The 18,698-nt window shown below is 41.7% G+C and overlaps 1 pseudogene; it reads left to right on the top strand.

Annotated features, from left to right (window-relative positions):
* Positions 1–11,170: 11,170 nt before the first annotated feature.
* LOC737673 (keratin, type I cytoskeletal 18-like) overlaps positions 11,171–18,698 on the top strand; it is a 39,297-nt pseudogene continuing 31,769 nt past the window's right edge.

Below are 18,698 nucleotides of genomic sequence, written 5' to 3' on the forward strand. Positions count from 1 at the left end.
AGATGAGGTCAAGGGAAGGCCACCCAGGGTGGTGGTGGCGAAAATGCCACTGCACACGGGGGAGTAACCAGAAGGAAGGTGAGCATGGGATGAGAGTGGAGGGGAAACTGTGTGGACATGGCCTTGCGGAGGGAGGAGGCCGCTTATCCTGACCTTGAAGAGTGCGAGAAGGTGAATAGCCTGCGCTGGAGAGGGCTGTGGGGAAGCTGAGTCCTCAGCCAAGTGCCAGTTACTGGGGGAGGTAACAGTGGAGGGGTTTGGCTGGAGAGGAGGAGGAGCAGGTTGGAAGGAGACAGTAGGAGAAATGTGGAGGTCTTTGGGTGGGGAGCAGGGGATGAACAGCATAGGTGGCTGAGCATCGTGAGGGCACACAGTTCTGGCGTCCCCCAAGCCTCAGGTCAGCCTTGCCCAGGACCACAGAGCCGGCAGCCAGAGGGAGGCAGGGGTGTTCAGGGCTGTTTGTCCTGCTCCGAGGGGGGAGCCGGGCTCCATGGAGAGAACACTCTACCAGGGGCTCAGGAGGGAGGACTCAGAATTAGCTGCTGCTTTTTTTCCAGGAAAAAAAAAAAAAAGTCAATGCCTGGAAAACCTTAGGTCACCTGAGGAGAGAGGCCATTTTGTTCACACCATAAATCTTTAAAGGCAGTTTGCTCTTTCTCAGACTCCACTCTGTTCCCAGACTAACTACTCCTGTTAGTCACTTAGTAGCCATCTTGGTTATCAAATTGACCATTGAGTTATCACGGTGCTTGTGTTCAAGTAACCCTTATGTTATTTAATAGTGGGCCAGGTGTGGTGGCTCATACCTGTAATCACTTTGGGAGGCCGAGGCAGGAGGACCCCTTGAGGCCAGGAGTTTAAGACCAGCCTGGGCAACATAGCAAGACCCCATCTCTTAAAAAAAAATTAGCTGGGCATGGTGGCTTGCCTGTAGTCCCAGCTACTTAGGAGGCTGAGGTGGGAGGATCCCTTGAGCCCAGGAGTTTGAGGCAGCAGTGAGCTGTGATCACCTCACTGCACTCCAGCCTCCGCAACAGTGAGACCCCTCTCAAAGGCCCTAAAGTGCAATGGTAGCGATGTGACAATTCGGATATGCCAATGAGAAACCATAAAGTTCCTTTATGTGAAAAGGTGAAGATTTTTGACTTAGGAAATAATGCTGAGGTTGCTAAGATCTACAGTACAGTAAGATATTTTGAAAGAGACCACATTCACATACTATTTATTACAGTATATTGTTATACTTGTTCTATTTTATTGTTAATGTCTTACTGTGCTTGATTTATAAATTAAACTTTATCATAGGTTTGTATGTATAGGAAAAAACAATATGGTTCAGTACTACCTATGGTTTCAGGCCTCCACTGGGGGTCTTGGAACATGTTCCCCCACGGATAAGGGGGACTTTTGTATACAGCTCCTCTCTCACTTCTCCAAACCATTCACTTGAATGAGAACATGAAGGCTGGGTGCGATGGTTCACACGTGTAATCCCAGCAGAGGCCAAGGCAGGTGGATTACCTGAGGTCAGGAGTTCCAGACCAGCCTCACCAACATGGTGAAACCCAAACTCTACTAAAAGTACAAAAGTTAGCCAGGCATGGTGGTGCACACCTACAGTCCCCGCTACTCAGGAGACTGAGGCAGGAGAATCACTTGAACCTGGGAGGCAGAGGTTGCAGAGTCATGATAGCACCATTGCACTCCAGCCTGGGCGACAGAACAAAACTCTGTCTCAGAAAAAAAAAAAAAAAGGCTGGGCATGGTGGCTCAGGACTGTAATCCCAGCACTTTAGGAGGCTGAGGTGGGTGGATCACCTGAGGTCAGGAGTTCAAGACTGGCCTGGCCAACATGGTGAAAATCCATCTCTACTAAAAATACAAAAATTAGCCAGGCATAGTGGCGTGCGCCTGTAGTCCTAGCTACATGGGAAGCTGAGGCAGGAGAATCACTTGAACCTGGGAGGTGGAGGTTGCAATGAGCCAAGATCGCACCACTGCACTCTAGCCTGAGTGACAGAGCGAGACTCCGTCTCAAAAAAAAAAAAAAAAAAAAAAAAAGGAACATGAAGAGCTGGGAGGGCCTTTTTAGATATCTAGGGCCTAACACCTCATGAGGAAACTGAGGCTCAGAGAGGTGTTTGTCCCAGGTCACAAAGTGAGTGACAAGGCAGGGACTGGAACCCTGGTATCCTAACGCCCAGCCCCAGGCCAAGTCTTCTATCCCTAGGGCAGAGCAGTGCCTTCCCGCACAGGGTCTTCAGACCAAACCCAGGGCCCAGGAGAGGCCTGGCTAGGTTGGCACACTACACAGCTGGAGAGGCCTGGCAGCACTGCTCCCACCCTCCATCCATTATGGCTTTAAGGATATGGTGGTACCATATCCTTTTAATTTACCTTGGGGTGGGTTAGGTGTGTGCTCTGCGCTCCACCCAGCTTCCCCTTCCCTTAGGAAGTTATAATTAAGTTCCCTGTAGAACTTAATTATAACTGCTTGCTGGAGGGCAATGGGGCCGGAGGAGTGTGGGCTAGGATTTGTCCAGGAAATGTGGTAAGTACAGGTGTCAATGTGACAGTTTCTCAGAAAACATCTCATCCAGCCCTGGCAACATAGTGAGACCCCCATCTCTATAACAAAAATTAGCCGATGTGGTGGTACGCACCTATAGTCCCAGCTACTCAAGAGGCTGAGGTGGGAGGATGGTTTGAACCCAGGAGTGATCACACTACTACACTCCTGCCTGGGTAACAGAGTGAGACCCTGCCTCAAAACAAAAAACCCCAAATGTCACCTAGCCAAATTTGTTACCTATAAAGATTTTCAAGGCCAAGCACTTTCAGTGGATGGTTCCTCTGTCCAAAAACATTCTGTCCAGCTGTTTGAAATTTCTTTAGTAGGGGACCATAGCTCTTAATTTGATGAAGTCAGATAAGTCTTAGAATGCAAATGGCTCTAAGAGAGGTCAACTGAGGAAGACAACAGTGTGGAAAGAATGACCCTGTCCTTATGAGAACAATGTTTAGTGCCTTTAAAAAAGTATTTATATTGTGACAAGACAAACACCATTAGCCTAACAGTGGACCCAATGATGGCAGAAAGCGAATTCTAGCATTGTAACCCCAGCTGAAAGGTACTTGGAGCAGGCCATGCCAAATTGGCCACTTGCCTCTTCGGCAGCAACTGTACAAAGCTCTTTCTTCACCTCTCAACTTTTGCTTCACTTTTCTGTCTACTTAAAATGCACCCACCCTTCTCACCCCACCCCTGCTTACCTCCCCCATCTCTATGTATTTTACTATTTGGCTGAAGGCCACCCTACCCCCGCCCCCAATTGCCTCTATTTGGTGGCACTGTTACGTCCTCTGAACCTGTTTCCGAAAGTTTGTCCCTTTCCACTGAGCAACACTGATCGGAGCCCATGTCTCTGGACATATTTCCCACTAGATCGTAGATTCCTTGAAAAGTATAAAAACTGTTTATATTTTTCACTGTTTTAAAACTTAACCCTTTTAAAAATTAGGAGCCACAACACCAAGTCAAAAAGAATAAGAAATAAACACATCATCAAAATTATTTATTATACAAGAAAAATTATCAATACATCTTTCAGTTCTTTAAAATGGTTATCAGCAATTCTAAGTCCTGTCTTCATTAATAATTCACTGTATGACCTCATGCAAATCATGTCATATTCCTCATTCTTTGTACCTTCATTTGTAAAATGAACTTGAACTAGACACTCTTTCATGCCATTTCTTGGTCTAAAATCCCACAAATTTGCAGATTTAAGCTGAATTAAAGTTACCCTATTAAAAAGGCTAATTGATTTCTTTAACGTTAATGCAAAAACATAAACACCATCAACTCCCACAAAAGTAAACAATCACAGTATCACAACAATCATAGTAATCCCTGGTAGTGAAGCACAAAACTTTTTCCTCCTACTGCTAAAATAAATGTAGTCTCATCACAATGACACGAACACCAAGTAAAAGCAAACAAAATACTAGGTGTCACTGGGGTTAGTGATGACTTTTTAAATGGAAAACCAAAGGCACACCCATGAAAGAAAGAATTGGTAAGTTAGACTTTATTAAAATTTAAAACTTCTACTCTGCAAAAGACACTGTCAAAAGAAAGGGAAGACAAGACAGTTTGGCAGTTTCTTACGAAGTTAAACCTATTTTTACCATTCAATCCAGCAATCACACTCCTTAGTATTTAACTAAAGGAGCTGACAATTTATGTCTACCCAAAAACCAAAACACCAATATTTATAGCATTCTTTATTCATAATTGCCAAAACTTGGCAGCAATTCAGGTGTCCTTTGGTAGGTGAATAGATAAGCAAACTGTGATATGCCAGACAGTGGAGTATTATTTATCACTAAAAAGAAATGAGCTATCAAGCCAGGAAAGACATGGAGGAATCTTGGATACATATTCAGCAGTATGTGAAAGAAGCCAATCTGAAAAGGCTACATAACGATTGGAAATATATGGCATCCTAGAAAAGGCAAAACTACGGAAACAGTAAAAAGATCAGTACTTGCCAGGAATTTGAAGGGAAGAAAGTAAAGGGATGAACAGGTGACACTGGGGATTTTTTGAGCAGTGAAATTATTCTCTATGATACTATAATGATAGATAAATGTCACTATACATTTTCCAAAATGCATAGAACTACACCAAAAGGGGACCTTTCATCTATTGTAACAAATGTATTATAACAAATGTGCAGGAGGCCATGTCTTTACTTTCAGCTCAAATTTGCTGTGAACCTAAAGCTACTTGAAAAAATAAAGTCTATCTATATAAAAGTAAACAAAACAAAAGTTAATAATTACAATAAACTCATATGCAATATTTCTGAAGCACATCTTCCAAACAGCGTGTGTATTTTAAAATTTTAAAACTTTACTAAAAAACTGGTAACAAATTGAAAACAATGGTTACCTCTAAGAAATGAAACAGAGGAGAAAGGAGGGCTTTCTTTCAGTTTTTACTTGTTACAGTGTAGCGTGAACTTTTAACAACATCCGTTTTACATTTGTATTATTTGTGTTTAATAGTATATTTTTAAAAAGGGGCCACAATGTACTAAAAAATTAAAGACATTGCTAGCACAACCTTTCCTCACCTGTGACCAGGCTGTCAGACAAGATAATGTAGCTATAGGTAAGATTAAAGTTCTTACCAAAAAAAAAATTTTTTTTAAGTTCTGCCTATGTGTTCAGTCTAACAAAAATGTCTCAAGAAAAGCATCTTACACAAAAATGTCCTTAATGGGCATAATTTTAACAGTGCTAATTACCTTTAAAAGACTGTGGGCCTGTAATCCCAGCTACTCTGGAGGCTGAGGCACCAGGACTGCTTGGGTCCAAGAGTTTGAAAACAGCCTGGGTAACACACGCTGTTAAAAACAAAAAGAAAAAAGAAAAGAAAAGAACTGGAACAAATGGAGAGAGAGGAGTGGACAAGAGCAAGGATGTGAAAGAACTCAGTCTTTACCGTGGTTAACCTGAATAAAATAAAAATTGTCTTGTATGAACCAGCCTCTTCTCATTTCATTTACATAGGCAACATGGCAAAACCCTGTTTCTACCCCACCCCCCCCCCCCAAAAAAAAGCCACACACGCACACACCAAAAAGAACAAAAAGTAGCCAGATGTGCTAGTGCACACCTGTAGTCCCACAGCTACCTGGGAGGCTGAGTCAGAAGAATAATTGAGCCCAGGAAGTAGAAGCTGCAGTGAGCCGTGATTGTGCCACTGCCTTGTAGCCTGGGTGACTCTAAATCAACACTTTTTTTTTTTTTTTTTTTGAGATGGAGTCTAGCTCTGTTGCCCAGGCTGGAGTGCAGTGGTGCAATCTAGGCTCACTGCAAGCTCCGTCTCCCGGGTTCAGGCCATTCTCCTGCCTCAGCCTCCTGAGTAGCTGGGACTACAGGCACCTGCAACCACGCCCGGCTAATTTTTTGTATTTTTAGTAGAGACGGGGTTTTACTGTGTTAGCCAGGAATCAACACATTTTTTTTTTAAAGGAATAAGCTTTGTAAATATTTTCTCCCAGTCCAGCTTATGAATTTTTTATTTCATATATTGTGCTTTTGGGCTGTCTCTAAGAAAATATTTGTCTAGCCTGTGGTCGCAAAGATTTTCTTCTGTATTTTTCTTTTAGAATATTTCATTTTCAGTTTTACATTTAGGTCTGTAGCACATTTTGAGTTAATTTTTATTATGATTCAAAGTATGGATTGAGGCTCTTTTTTTGTTTTGCATATGGACACCGAGTTCTAGTGTCGTTTATTGAAAACACTATCATTTCTCTGTTGAATTCTCTTTGTACTTTTGTTGAAGATTAATCATAGATGTGTGGGTCTTTTTTTGGACTAAAACTCTAAAACTATATTATTAATCCTGATTTGTATTGCATCTGACAGATCCAGAATGATTTGAAAAGTTAATTAGCTAACAAATTTAGAAGTTTGTTAAGTGTCTTATTTGGAACCTGGCGTTTTCTAAAATAACTTTAAGCCTAAGATTAAAAGAAGATTTTGCTAATGACTCATTATCTGTTTGGAAAAACTTGTGTGATTTTTCATGCAGTAGGGATGAGCTGAAATGGTTTTTCCTAGAAGATGCCCATTTTCTTTTTTGTAGAATTACTTGGTAGTTCTCTTTTTCTTTTTTCTTTTTTTTTTTATTATACTTTAAGTTTTAGGGTACATGTGCACATTGTGCAGGTTAGTTACATATGTATACATGTGCCATGCTGGTGCGCTGCACCCACTAACTCGTCATCTAGCATTAGGTATATCTCCCAATGCTATCCCTCCCTCCTCCCCCGGTAGTTCTCTAATAATCTGTTTGTGCTTTATATCATCTTTGATAGTGATACATTTGGGGGCAGTTCTCTTTTTGTTTAAAAACCGTCATGTAGTTGTCCTAAGTTAAATATTCTAGGCCAGACTTGATGGCTTATATCTGTAATCCCAGAATTTTGAGAGGCAGAGGTAGGAGGATCGCTTGAGCCCAGGAGTTTGAGACCATCTGGGCAACAGAGTGAGACCGCTCTACAAAAATCAAAAACAGGTCGGGTGTGGTGGCTCAGGCCTGTAATCCCAGCACTCTGTGAGGCTGAGGTGGGCGGATCACCTGAGGTCAAGAGTTTGAGACCAGCCTGGCCAAAAAAAAAAAGAAAAAAGAAAAAAAAAGTAGTTGGCTGTGGTGGCGCATGCCTGTGATCCCAGTTACTCAGGAGGCTGAGGCAGGAGAATTGCTTGAACCCAGTTGGTGGAGGATGCAGTGAGCCGAGATCGCGCCACTGCACTCCAGCCTGGGTGACGGAGCAAGACTCCATCTCAAAAAAAAAAAAAAAAATCAAGAGCATATCCAGGCATGGTGGTACATTCCTGTTGTCCTAGCTGAGGTGGAAGGATTGCTTGAGCCCAGGAGTTCAAGGTTACAGTAAGCTATGATGGCCCCACTGCACTCCAGCCTGGGTAGCAGAGAGAGACTCTGTCTCTAAACAAACTAAAGGTTTAATTACTTTTTAAAAAGTAGTACACAATTATTGTTTTTAGGATGGATTTTTTTTTTTTGACAGACACTTGGTTTGCCACCTAGGCCTGAGTGCAGTGGCTTCATCAGCTCACTGCAGTCTTGAACCCCTGGGCTGAAGTGAGGCAGGAGACTCAGCCTCCCGAGTAGCTAGGACTATAGGACTAGGAATACAGGCACATGCCACCACACCCAGCTAATTTTTTTGTAGAGACAAGGTCTTGCTATGTTGACCAAACTGAAGTCCAACTTCCTGGCCTCCGGCAATGAATGCTCCCACTTCGGCCTCCCAAAGTGCTAGAATTACAGGCGTGAGCCACTGTGCCTCGTCTATTCTTTTATCATTAAATTGTATAGACCTGTAGAGTGAAAGAATTGATATTCGGCTGTACATTGGTGTTCTATAATATAATGAGGTTTGAGCCAATCTCAGTATTTGAATATTTATTATTTAGTAATTTAGAAGTACTTTGCAATTAACACCTTTAAATTAACTTAAAATTTTAAATGTAGTAGAAATTAAAATGCCAAGAAGCAGGTGTTATTTAAAAAAAATCATTGGACAAAATATTGAGGTTAATTTAAGACAGACTTTCAGGATTAATAGCTATTTTAAATTTTTTAAAAATCATTTGTTGATGAGTGCTTTTTCTTATTCCTGAAATACCTACTCATAAGTCCTTGTTTTATTTTTTTATTTTTAATTTTTATTTTTTTTTGGTCTTTGGAAAACATACTCCTGTCCCTTACTATTCCATTTTTCTCCTTTTTCCCCCCTTTCTTCATTTGGATAGACTTTGCCATACAATTTTATTTTTATTATTTTTATGTGGTAAAATACATGTAATGAAATTTATCACTTTAACTGTTTTAAAGTATATAATTCAAGCCACGTGTAGTGGAGCCCGTAGTTCCAGCTAGTCAGGAGGCTGAGCCTGGGATCCTTGAGCCCAGGAGTTTGAAGACAGCCTGGGCAACATAGCGAGACCCCCTTCTCTTAAAGCAAAAGTATATAGTTTAGTGGCATTAAGTACATTAACAATATTGTATGACCATTACCACCACCATCTTGTTCTAGAACTTGTTCATCATTGCCACTTAATGTTAGCACCTAATTGTTCCCTAGTGTTTGGCTGCCATATTAAGTATTAGGTTTGTAAAGGATAAACAAGACTTAGTTCTTGTCCTCGAGGACTTCAGAGTCTAGTGACAGAAACTTAACATTTATGATACAATGTGGCAAATTACATGCTAGAGTTCCCCATCACTGAATTTTATTTATTCAATTAGAATTTTTTTATATATTTACCAATGCATATATTTAATGAATCAGGCATACAATGCTCACCCATTCAGCAATTTCAGTGCTTTTCCTGTTTGCCTTGAAAATTTCATCTAGGAGTTCACAAAGGAATACTCGATGAAGCCACATCATCAAATGGATTTTTCTCCAGGAAGTCCAGTTTTTTTCCTTTTTTTTTTTTATTATACTTTAAGTTCTGGGGTACATGTGCAATTCCTCAATTAGAATTTTAATTTTACCTTGAGAAAGCAAAGTAACTTTTTGTTAATATTCCGGTTATCGTATCATTCCACACACTGAATTCATTTAGGCTAGACCAAAAGACTGAAGTCTTTAGTCTTTTGACTTAGGTCATTGTGGGACTCAAATCCTCATGCCCTATACTATATTGCAAGAAGGGAACCAGAAAATTGACATTTTGATTTAGAACCAAATTATGAGCTATTCCTTCCTAATGAAGCAGGGAGATCTGTGAAAACTATGATTAGAGAGAACTTCTTAGTTGTCTGCAACTATCATTTGTTGAAACTGTTTTTACTTAGTTGCAGTGACAACTTGCTTATGATCAAATACAGTATTATATGGGTATGTTTATCTCTCTAGGCAGATCATCTTGATGAATAGTTGCTTTGGAAACTGTCAAGAGATTGTTTTTAATTTCTTGAAAAGCCTGGGAGTGCATTTTACAAACCTCTTGTAAGACAGAAAAGTTCTCTAAGTCCCCACTCGACCCAGGAAGGATTTTCTTCATTATTAAAAATTTAATGCAATATTGCTTATAAGAGTAAAACAGCGTGGCTTTTTCCATCTATAGAAGGGCTAAATATGGCAAATATTTTCTATTAAAAGGTTGGGGTGGAGTTGAGAGCAGCTTTTTCATATTATATACACAGGCCTTCTATAAACGGCCAGTAAATCTTCCCAAAGGGTGGTGGGCATTTCCAACGGGCCAAACATGGCCTGTCATTCTACTATTTCTCTCTTCCAGCAGCAAGGTCTAGTAGCACTAAGACCAACCGCCCGAAGGCCGCTAACTGTTCTACCGGTCGTCGTTCGGAACTCCGTTCTCCTTCTAGGCCAGTTAAGGCCTTCGTCCGTTGAGGTCAGGACTAGGTGGTCTCAGCCAATGGGGACAGAGCGGTCACGGGGACCGGGTTTGCGCGGCTCCGAGGCCTAACCAGGCAGCCGAGCCTGCCTGCGTCCCGAGGCCGCCTTCCCGGGACCTCTGCACCCTCAGGTCCTCCGTTGGGTGGTGTTCGGGCGGCCGCCAGGCTTCCCGGCCCGCCACTCCCGCTGCCACCCAAAGGCGCTGCGTGCCGGCGGCTTGGTGGGGTTTCGTCGAGGCCCGGCAGGCTTGGGCCAGGAGATCCAGCGGCCGGGCGGGGTCCGGGCTGAGAGAGGCCGATGCCGCCGTCAGTCACCGAGATGGGGTGGGGACGCTTCAAGGCCTGGGTCTGGCCAGGGGGCAACCACAGCAGGGCCCTAGGTGTGTGCAGGGCGGAGGGCGCCGCCTGTCCCGGAGCCCCCAGCTCACCTGCCGGCCCGGGCAGGAGGAGCTTGGCGGGCCCTGGGGGAACGGGTCGCGCTCTGCCGCAGCTCCTAAGAGTCCATAGTCTTCCTAATGTAGTCAGTCTAAGACAATTGGTGTCCCAAATGGTTGATAGTGTTTTAGTTTACAATTTCAACATTTGTTAGAAGAAAAGTTCAGATTACTGGGCCTAGATTCCTAATAAATTGTGTTTTGTTTTGTTTGAAATAGGGTCTCGTTCTGTCACCCAGGCTTGGAGTGCAGTGGCTTGATGACAGCCCACTGCAGCCTCGACCTCCTGGGTTCAAGTGATCCTCCCACCTCAGCCTCCTGAATAGCTGGGACTACAGGTTCACACCACCATGTGTGGCTAATTATTATTATTATTTTTTCCAGAAACAGGGTTTCACTCTGTTGCCCAGGCTGGTTTTGAACTCTTGGGTTCCAGTGATCTTCCTGCCTCGGCCTCCCAAAGTGCTGGGATTACAGGCGTGAGCCACTGTGCCTAGCCCTAATACGTTTTTATAAATTTTTTAAAGTTGGAATTTGTGGTGTGGTTTTGATTGTCTACTGAAAAAGAATGATTGCAGTCTCCTTTTAGGTAAAAAAAAAAAAAAAAAAAAAAAAAAGCAAACAAAAACAACAACAAAAAAACAAACTTAAAAATAACTCTTAGTTTGGTTAGGCTGTTAATAAATTTGACATTTATTGCTCTTGAAAAATAGCTGTGATCATCCTTTTTTCAGGGTAATCACTTTGATCAACATGACGAAGGACACTTGGAAACTGAACAAGCATCACTTTGACGAGCCTACAGAATCCATAAGATGGATCATTGCTTAATTTCGGGTCTTAGCCAGTTAGGTAGGTAGTGTTTGTGTGACACTTAATGTGAATGAAGTTAAACTTATTAATAACCAATACAGTTTAGAGTTTAGGCTGGGCCGGGCGCAGTGGCTCATGCCTGTATCGCAGCACTTTGGGGGGTCGAGGTGGGCGAGGCTAGGCTAGGCTAGGCACAGTGGCTCATGCCTGTATCGCAGCACTTTGTGGGGTCGAGGTGGGCGGATCACCTGAGGTCGGGAATTTGAGAGCAGCAGCCTGGCCAACGTGGTGAACCCCATCTCTACAAAAATACAAAAATTAGCTGGGCGTGGTGGCGCACCCCTGTAATCCTAGCTACTCTGGAAGCTGAGGAACGAGAATTGCTTGAACCCAGGAGGTGGAGGTTGCAGTTAGTCGAGATTGTTCCACTGCACTCCAGCCTGGGCAACAGAATGAATCTCCCTCTCAAAAAAAAAAAAAGAAAGAAAGAAAAAAAGAGAAGAAACAGTTAAGGAGTAAGAAGTTTTATTTATCAGACTCTTGTGAAACATGGCAAGTTTGGGCTCTGTGGCTTAAGAAATGTCTAGTTTTTGTCAAAAGTTGATTATTTCTATCTTTTCACACTGCTTAGTTTTAGACACTGATGATATCAAGCAATAGAACAAGGAGATTTATTTACCTGGCTCTTAGTTTAAAAACAAAACAAAACAAAACTTTGACTGGATGCTGTAGCTTACACCTGTAATCCCAACACTTTGGGAGGCTGAGGTGGGTGGATCACTTGAGGTTACGAGTTCAAGACCAACCTGGCCAACATGGTGAAACCCTGTCTCTACTAAAAATACAAAAAAATTAACCGAGCATGGTGGCGGGCGCCTGTAATCCCAGCTACTTGGGAGGCCGAGGCAGGAGAATCCCTTGAAACCAGGAGCTGGAGGTTGCAGTGAGCTGACACCATACCATTGCACTCCAACGTGGGCAACAAGAATGAAACTCTATCTCAAAAAGAAAAAAAGTCTAAATTTTTTAACATTATTTTTATTTTGAAAAACACATTATTTTTAAATAACACATCCATTGTTAAAATGAACTTGTCATTATCATCGGCATTTACTGTTTGTGCTTAAGTGCACATATTTAATCAGGGTTTCAGTGAGTTATTGGTAAAACTTGAGTGGGGAAAAAAAGAGCGAATCGTAATCATTATAACCATCATGACAAGCCCTCTTCCTCTTAAGCAACACTAGCTTCTTAGGAAAATAAGGCAATTTAGAGAGTGCAGATAGTTTAACTTTAGCTTTTATTTTCAAAACTGTAACATAGTAAAGGATCAATATATATTAATGTTCCTAATTAGGTTGGTGTTTTGTGTGTTTGTGTGTGTGTTTAGATGTTTATAGAAACTTACACAACTTGGGGTGTACAACATTTTTCTTCCACAGCAGTTGGCCCATATTAGCTGAGCAGCCATGATCTGGTTTGTTTTGCACAGTCTGCCTTTTTAAAATTTCTTCTCTTCTTTCTCTCCATCTCCCTCGCTCCCCGCCCATTTTTTTTTTTTTTTTTTTTTTGTTGTTGTTTTTTTTGAGACAGAGTTTTTGCTCTGTCACCCAGTGGCGCAATCTCGGCTCACTGCAACCTCTGCCTCCTGGGTTCAAGAGATTCTCCTGCCTCAGCCTCCTGAGTAGCTGGGATTACAGGCACCCACCACCATGCCCCGGCTAATTTTTGTATTTTTAACAGAGATGAGGTTTCACCATGTTGGCCAGGCTGGTCTCGAACTCTTGACCTTGGGTGATCCCCCTGCCTGGGCCTCCCAAAGTGTCAGGATTACAGGCATGAGCCACCACGCCTGGACTCCACCTCCCTTTCTTACTTCTGTCCTTCTGGTCCGGTGAAAACTGCATAGAGTACCTTCTATCTTAATGTGCTGGCATGATGCTAGACTTAGGCATGGCAGTAATTGATGGTGCATGTGATAATACTGCAGAGGGAGAATTCTCATCTGCTGTTTCACTGAAAGCCTAGTCTTGTGTTTTGACATAAGGATAAAATGCCAAGCTCACTTTGCTAAGTTAAAAATCACTGGTTTGTGTCTTGTTCTGTATTATTTTGGGGATTATCACAATAATCAAATCTGTAGGCTAGATCAGTATCTTGTATTTGAAAAATAATTTTTCCATTTTAATTTTAAAACTCGGGGGTGGGGGGTGAAAGTTTCAGATCAGAGCTATCAGAATCAACCTCCCAGTACCATATTCTACAAGGTGCATGGTTGGTTAATATCCTTACACAAGCTATAATTCTGTGGGTACTCAACAGTAGCAGGAAATTTAATTAAATGAAATTTGCAACCTAGTATTCATCATTACTACACACAACAAAGATTTTTTTAAACCACTAAATTAAATGATATTTAACATTTTTAAGCCTTCTTAGAGGCTGAAGGCTTAAAAGATTTTTGGAAAATTTATTCCTGTGGCACATGAGACTGATGCTATTTTACCTCTCACAATGTCCAGGATTTTTTCTAGCACACATCATAGGGAGAACACTATCAGAGGCAGTCTAATTGAGTAATCATTGTTGAATAATCTCAATGAATAGGAGTAGAATTGATATATGCCTTATTTATTAAATAGTGCTACCTTCTTTACTTAAAATAGCAAATAGTACATAGTACTCAGGCTGGATATTTAATTTTTTTAAATAAATAAATGCATGTTCAGAAATGTATATTAATAATTATACTTCTAATGAAAATATACTTCTGAAATACATAAATATATGTATTATTTGTGATGTGGTAGTTTAGGGAGGAGGAGGAGGAGCTTCGTAGCCTACATTGTGTTAGATAGAAGTAGGACACAGGATATGGGAGAATAAACAAATATGTAAGACAAGAAAAAGAAGGAGGACACACAAGATAAGAGGAATCTTATTTCTGTTGCCTGATCATTTGGGAGTAAAATTTTAAGTGTTCTTCTTTTTTTTTTTAACTTTTTTTTTTTTCTTGAGCCAGAGTCTCAAACGATTGCCCAGGCTGGAGTGCAGTGGTGCGATCTCAGCTCACCGCAACCTCCACCTCCCAGGTTCAAGCGATTCTCGTGCCTCAGCCTCCCAATTAGAAGAACTTAATTTCCAACCAAAGAACAGGCCACACAGCCACCATTTTGGGGTCTTGAGCAGAGAGAGAAAACAAATAGGTGGTTTGTGAGAACTCTGAATTATGTAGAAAACCAGCTTTTTGCTTATTACCCTTTGTCAAAATTCAGTTGCCTTATTAATTAAAAGTTAGGATTCCTTTGCAATTCTTCCATGTCCATTTAAATTATATCAAGTTAACTCTTGAGAAGAAAAAAAAATTATAAGCAGCCTACTTGTATCATGCTTGTTTGTTGTAAACCACGCAGTTGTGTGTGTGTGTGTGTGTGTGTGTGTGTGTGTGTCTTTTGAGAGACAGAGTCCTGCTCTGTCACCCAGGCTAGAGTGCAGTGGCATGATTTCAGCTCACTGCAACCTCTTTCTTCTGGGTTCAAGTGATTCTCCTGCCTCAGCTTCCCAAGTAGCTGGGACTACAGGCGTGCGCCACTATGCCCAGCTAATTATTGTATTTTTAGTAGAGACGGGGTTTTGCTGTATGTTGGCCAGGCTGTTCTCGAACTCCTGACCTCAGGTGATCCGCCCACCTCAGCCTCCCAAAGTGCTGGGATTACAGGTGTGAGCCACCACACCCGGCCGACAGTTTTAAAAAAGTTTCTATAATTTATTTTTGGTTCTATGAGATTATAATTAAACCCCAAATTATATATTTTATTTTAAAAAAAAGCCAAAAGATTTTTAGTCATTATTATAGTAACTGAAACTAAGTAAAGAGTTACTTTTTAAAAAATTATTTTTCAAAATACTACTTTAGAAATAAATTGGCTGGGCGTGGGAGCCCGGCAGGTCAAGGATGCAGGAGCTGTGTGACTGTGCCACTGCACCCCAGCCTGGGTGACAGAGCAAGACCCTGTCTCAAAAAAAAAAAAAGAAAAGGTAAGAAAGAAATTTAGTATTCATTGCTCTTGTTCTGTCTAGATTACATGTTTGAGCCATAAGCTAGTTGTACCAACTTAGTGTTATAAATAGCATCCATGGGCCGGGTGTGGTGGCTCAGGCCTGTAATATAATCCCAGCACTTTGGGAGGCTGAGGCAGGCAGATCATGAGGTCAGGAGTTTGAGACCAGCCTGACCAACATGGTGAAACCCTGTCTCTACTAAAAATACAAAAATTAGCTGGGCGTGGTGGCACGTGCCTGTAATCCCAGGGTCTCAGGAGGCTGAGGCAGGATAATCGCTTGAACTCGGGAGGCAGAGGTTGCAGTGAGCCGAGATCACACCACTGCACTCCAGCCTGGGCAACAGAGCAAGACTCCGTCTCAAAAAATAAAATTAAATAAAATTAAAAAGTAGCATCCATGGACCAGGCGTGGTGGCTTAGGCCTGTAATCCCAACACTGGGAGGCTGAGCGGGCGGATCGCTTGAGGTCAGGAGTTCAAGATCAGCCTGGCCAACATGGGGAAACCCTCCTCTACTAAAAATACAAAAAACGATTGACCAGGCATGATGGCACGTGCCTCTAGTCACAGCTACCCAGGAGGCGGAAGTTGCAGTGAGCTGAGATCGTGCCAGTGCACTCCAGCCTGGGTGACAGTGAGACTCAATCTCACACACACACACACAAAAAAGCATCCATGGGAATAATTGAAAAAATCACAGTACTAAACAGAGAGAATAGATTGCTTGTTTCTCACAGACTGGTTATTGAATTTCTTGTTCTTTCACAGAGAAAGTTTTGATCATTTCAGAGATAGACAAGTCTGGTTTGTTTTTACTTTGTTATAAGTTATTTTGATGTGCCTCCTTGTGTTACCCATCATCCTTAAGCCTGTTGGATTTTTGATGAATGTTTATAAAACCTTACCCTAAGCCTATTGGACTTTGACAAGTGTTTATAGAACCGTTTTTCTTTTATTGGTGGGAAAGGGGACCATACTGAATACTAGCCCTTCCTGCAGAGTCACAGAGCTGCCTCTTTTCCTCCCAAAGCAGGTAGTTTGAAATGATAGGAAAGTTCCAGGTTTTCTGTGTTGGTCATTCACTTGCCCTGGGAGGTTGGTGAGGGGAGGGGATACTGGGAGAAGTGTCTATTGTTTCTGTTGCCTTTGTTATGATTGGAAAGACTGAGAGTGGCCTATTCACTATTTTATTATAGTCCCTGAGAAAGTAGATTTAATTAAATAACAGTTTTAACCTAAAGTTTTTGAAGAAAAATGCCACTACCATTTTTTTTCTGAGAAGGTGACAGCATCCTCTTGAGTGATTTTGTAAAAGTGGCACTAATGTGTGTAACTTAAATTTTTTCTGTTTTCTCCTTCTCCCTTTAACATTTGCTTTTCCTTTCACTGTTGTCAGTCACAACACGCTGCTCTTGAATCTCTCAGCTGGCCTTGACTTGTGAATTTACTTATGCTTTCACTCTTCTTTAATACATACATTACTTGCAAGCAGTGAATTGAAAACAAGATTTAAAAAAAAGACCATCAATCAACTGTGATTGGACAGTTTCTTACTTTGTGTTACATTTATTTATTTATTTATTTATTTATTTATTTATTTATTTATTTATTTTGAGACAGAGTCTCGCTCTGTCGCCCAGGCGTGATCTCGACTCACTGCAAGCTCCGCCTTCCGGGTTCACGCCATTCTCCTGCCTCAGCCTCCTGAGTAGCTGGGACTACAGGCGCCTGCCACCGGGCCCGGCTAATTTTTTGTATTTTTAGTAGAGATGGGTTTTCACCGTGTTAGGCAGGATGGTCTCGATTTCCTGGCCTCGTGATCTGCCTGCCTCGGCCTCCCAAAGTGCTGGGATTACAGGCGTCAGCCACCGCGCCCGGCCCACTTTGTGTTACATTTAACTGTTCTTTTGACAGCCCAGTTTTGAAAGCCAGGTTCGTATGGAAATGCTCTCACTCCACTTGGACTGCTTTCGGAAATAGCGTACTGCTTCATCTGCATGTTTATTTTAGTGCATTCATAATATAACACAGTCAGCATAATGTCTCATCTCCACTTAGCCAAAGATTGAGTTTCCTTTAAAAAAAAAAAAATGACAACAACAAAATGGGAGGGAGGAACAATTTTTGTCAGCATTGTTTAATACCTAAATCTTGGTGCCAAATATAGTTACAACATGAGTCTATTAAGAGATTAAACAAGGCCAGGCGGGTGGCTCACACCTGTAATACCAGCACTTTGGGAGGCCGAGGCAGGCGGATCAGTTGAGGTCAGGAGTTCGAGACCAGCCTGGCCAACTTGGTGAAATGTCTTCTCTACTAAAAATACAAAAATTAGCTGGGCATAGTGGTGGGCGCCTGTAATCCCAGCTACTCAGGAGGCTGAGGCACAAGAGTCCCTTGAACCCAGGAGGTGGAGGTTGCAGTGAGTTACTGCACTCCAGCCTAGGCGATAGAGTGAGACTCAGTCTCAAAAAAAAAAAAAAAGAGAGACAGAGAGAGAGAGATTAAACAATAATCAACCATATACTCTTAGAGTCATTCTGCTATCCTTGCCCTTTCTAGAATTATTCAGTTGTAGGAATTATGATATGAAATAAGGATTTTCTGCACAGGTAAGTTTGTTTTCATAGTAGTAAAATAAGGGCCTGTTTACCTTTGTTTTCTGCAAACATTACTTATATTGAGACTTTTAATCTTTTATTTTTTTGGGGGTAAGAAAGTTATAAATAGATGCTGAGCACTGGGTAAGGGAATGCTTTTCCTGGCAGTTCATTTGGGAGGGGAGAAGGGAAGAAGCCACAGCAGCAGTAGTGTTATATTAAGTTTTCGTGATGTATAGTAATGTGGAAGTCAGCACTTGGCATCAGTAGTGTTTCTAATTCTTTCAGTTCATATGTAGCAAAAATAACTTGCAGCAAACTTTTGTGTACCATAATGATACCATATATATATATATATATATGTATGTATATTTAAAACAATATATGTTTTGTCTTAGAAACAATTTTTCATTATAGTTTGCCTCCAGTTTTTGTTTTTTAAGAAGTATCCGGGGCTCATGCCCAGGACTTTGGGAGGCTGAGGAGGGAGGATCACTTGAGCTCAGGAGTTCTAGATCATCCTGGGCAACATAATGAAACCTTGTCTCTACAAAAATGTAAAAAGTAGCCAGCCAAGGCCATGTGTGCCTGTAATTCCAGCTACTCGTGAGGCTGAGGTGGGAGGATTGCTTGAGCCCGGAAGGTCAAGGCTGCAGTTAGCTGTAATTGTACCACTGTACACCAGCCTGGGCAAGAGAGCAATAACCTGTATCAAAAAAAAAAAAAAAAAAAAGTGTCCTGATTTTCCTCCATCAATGAAATAATCAGCTGCTTAGCCCAGTTTTGTAGGTTGTATGCTATCATAAACTTAAAGA

This window comes from Pan troglodytes, chromosome 19, assembly GCF_028858775.2.
Source record: "Pan troglodytes isolate AG18354 chromosome 19, NHGRI_mPanTro3-v2.0_pri, whole genome shotgun sequence".
Taxonomy (NCBI): Eukaryota; Metazoa; Chordata; class Mammalia; order Primates; family Hominidae; genus Pan; species Pan troglodytes.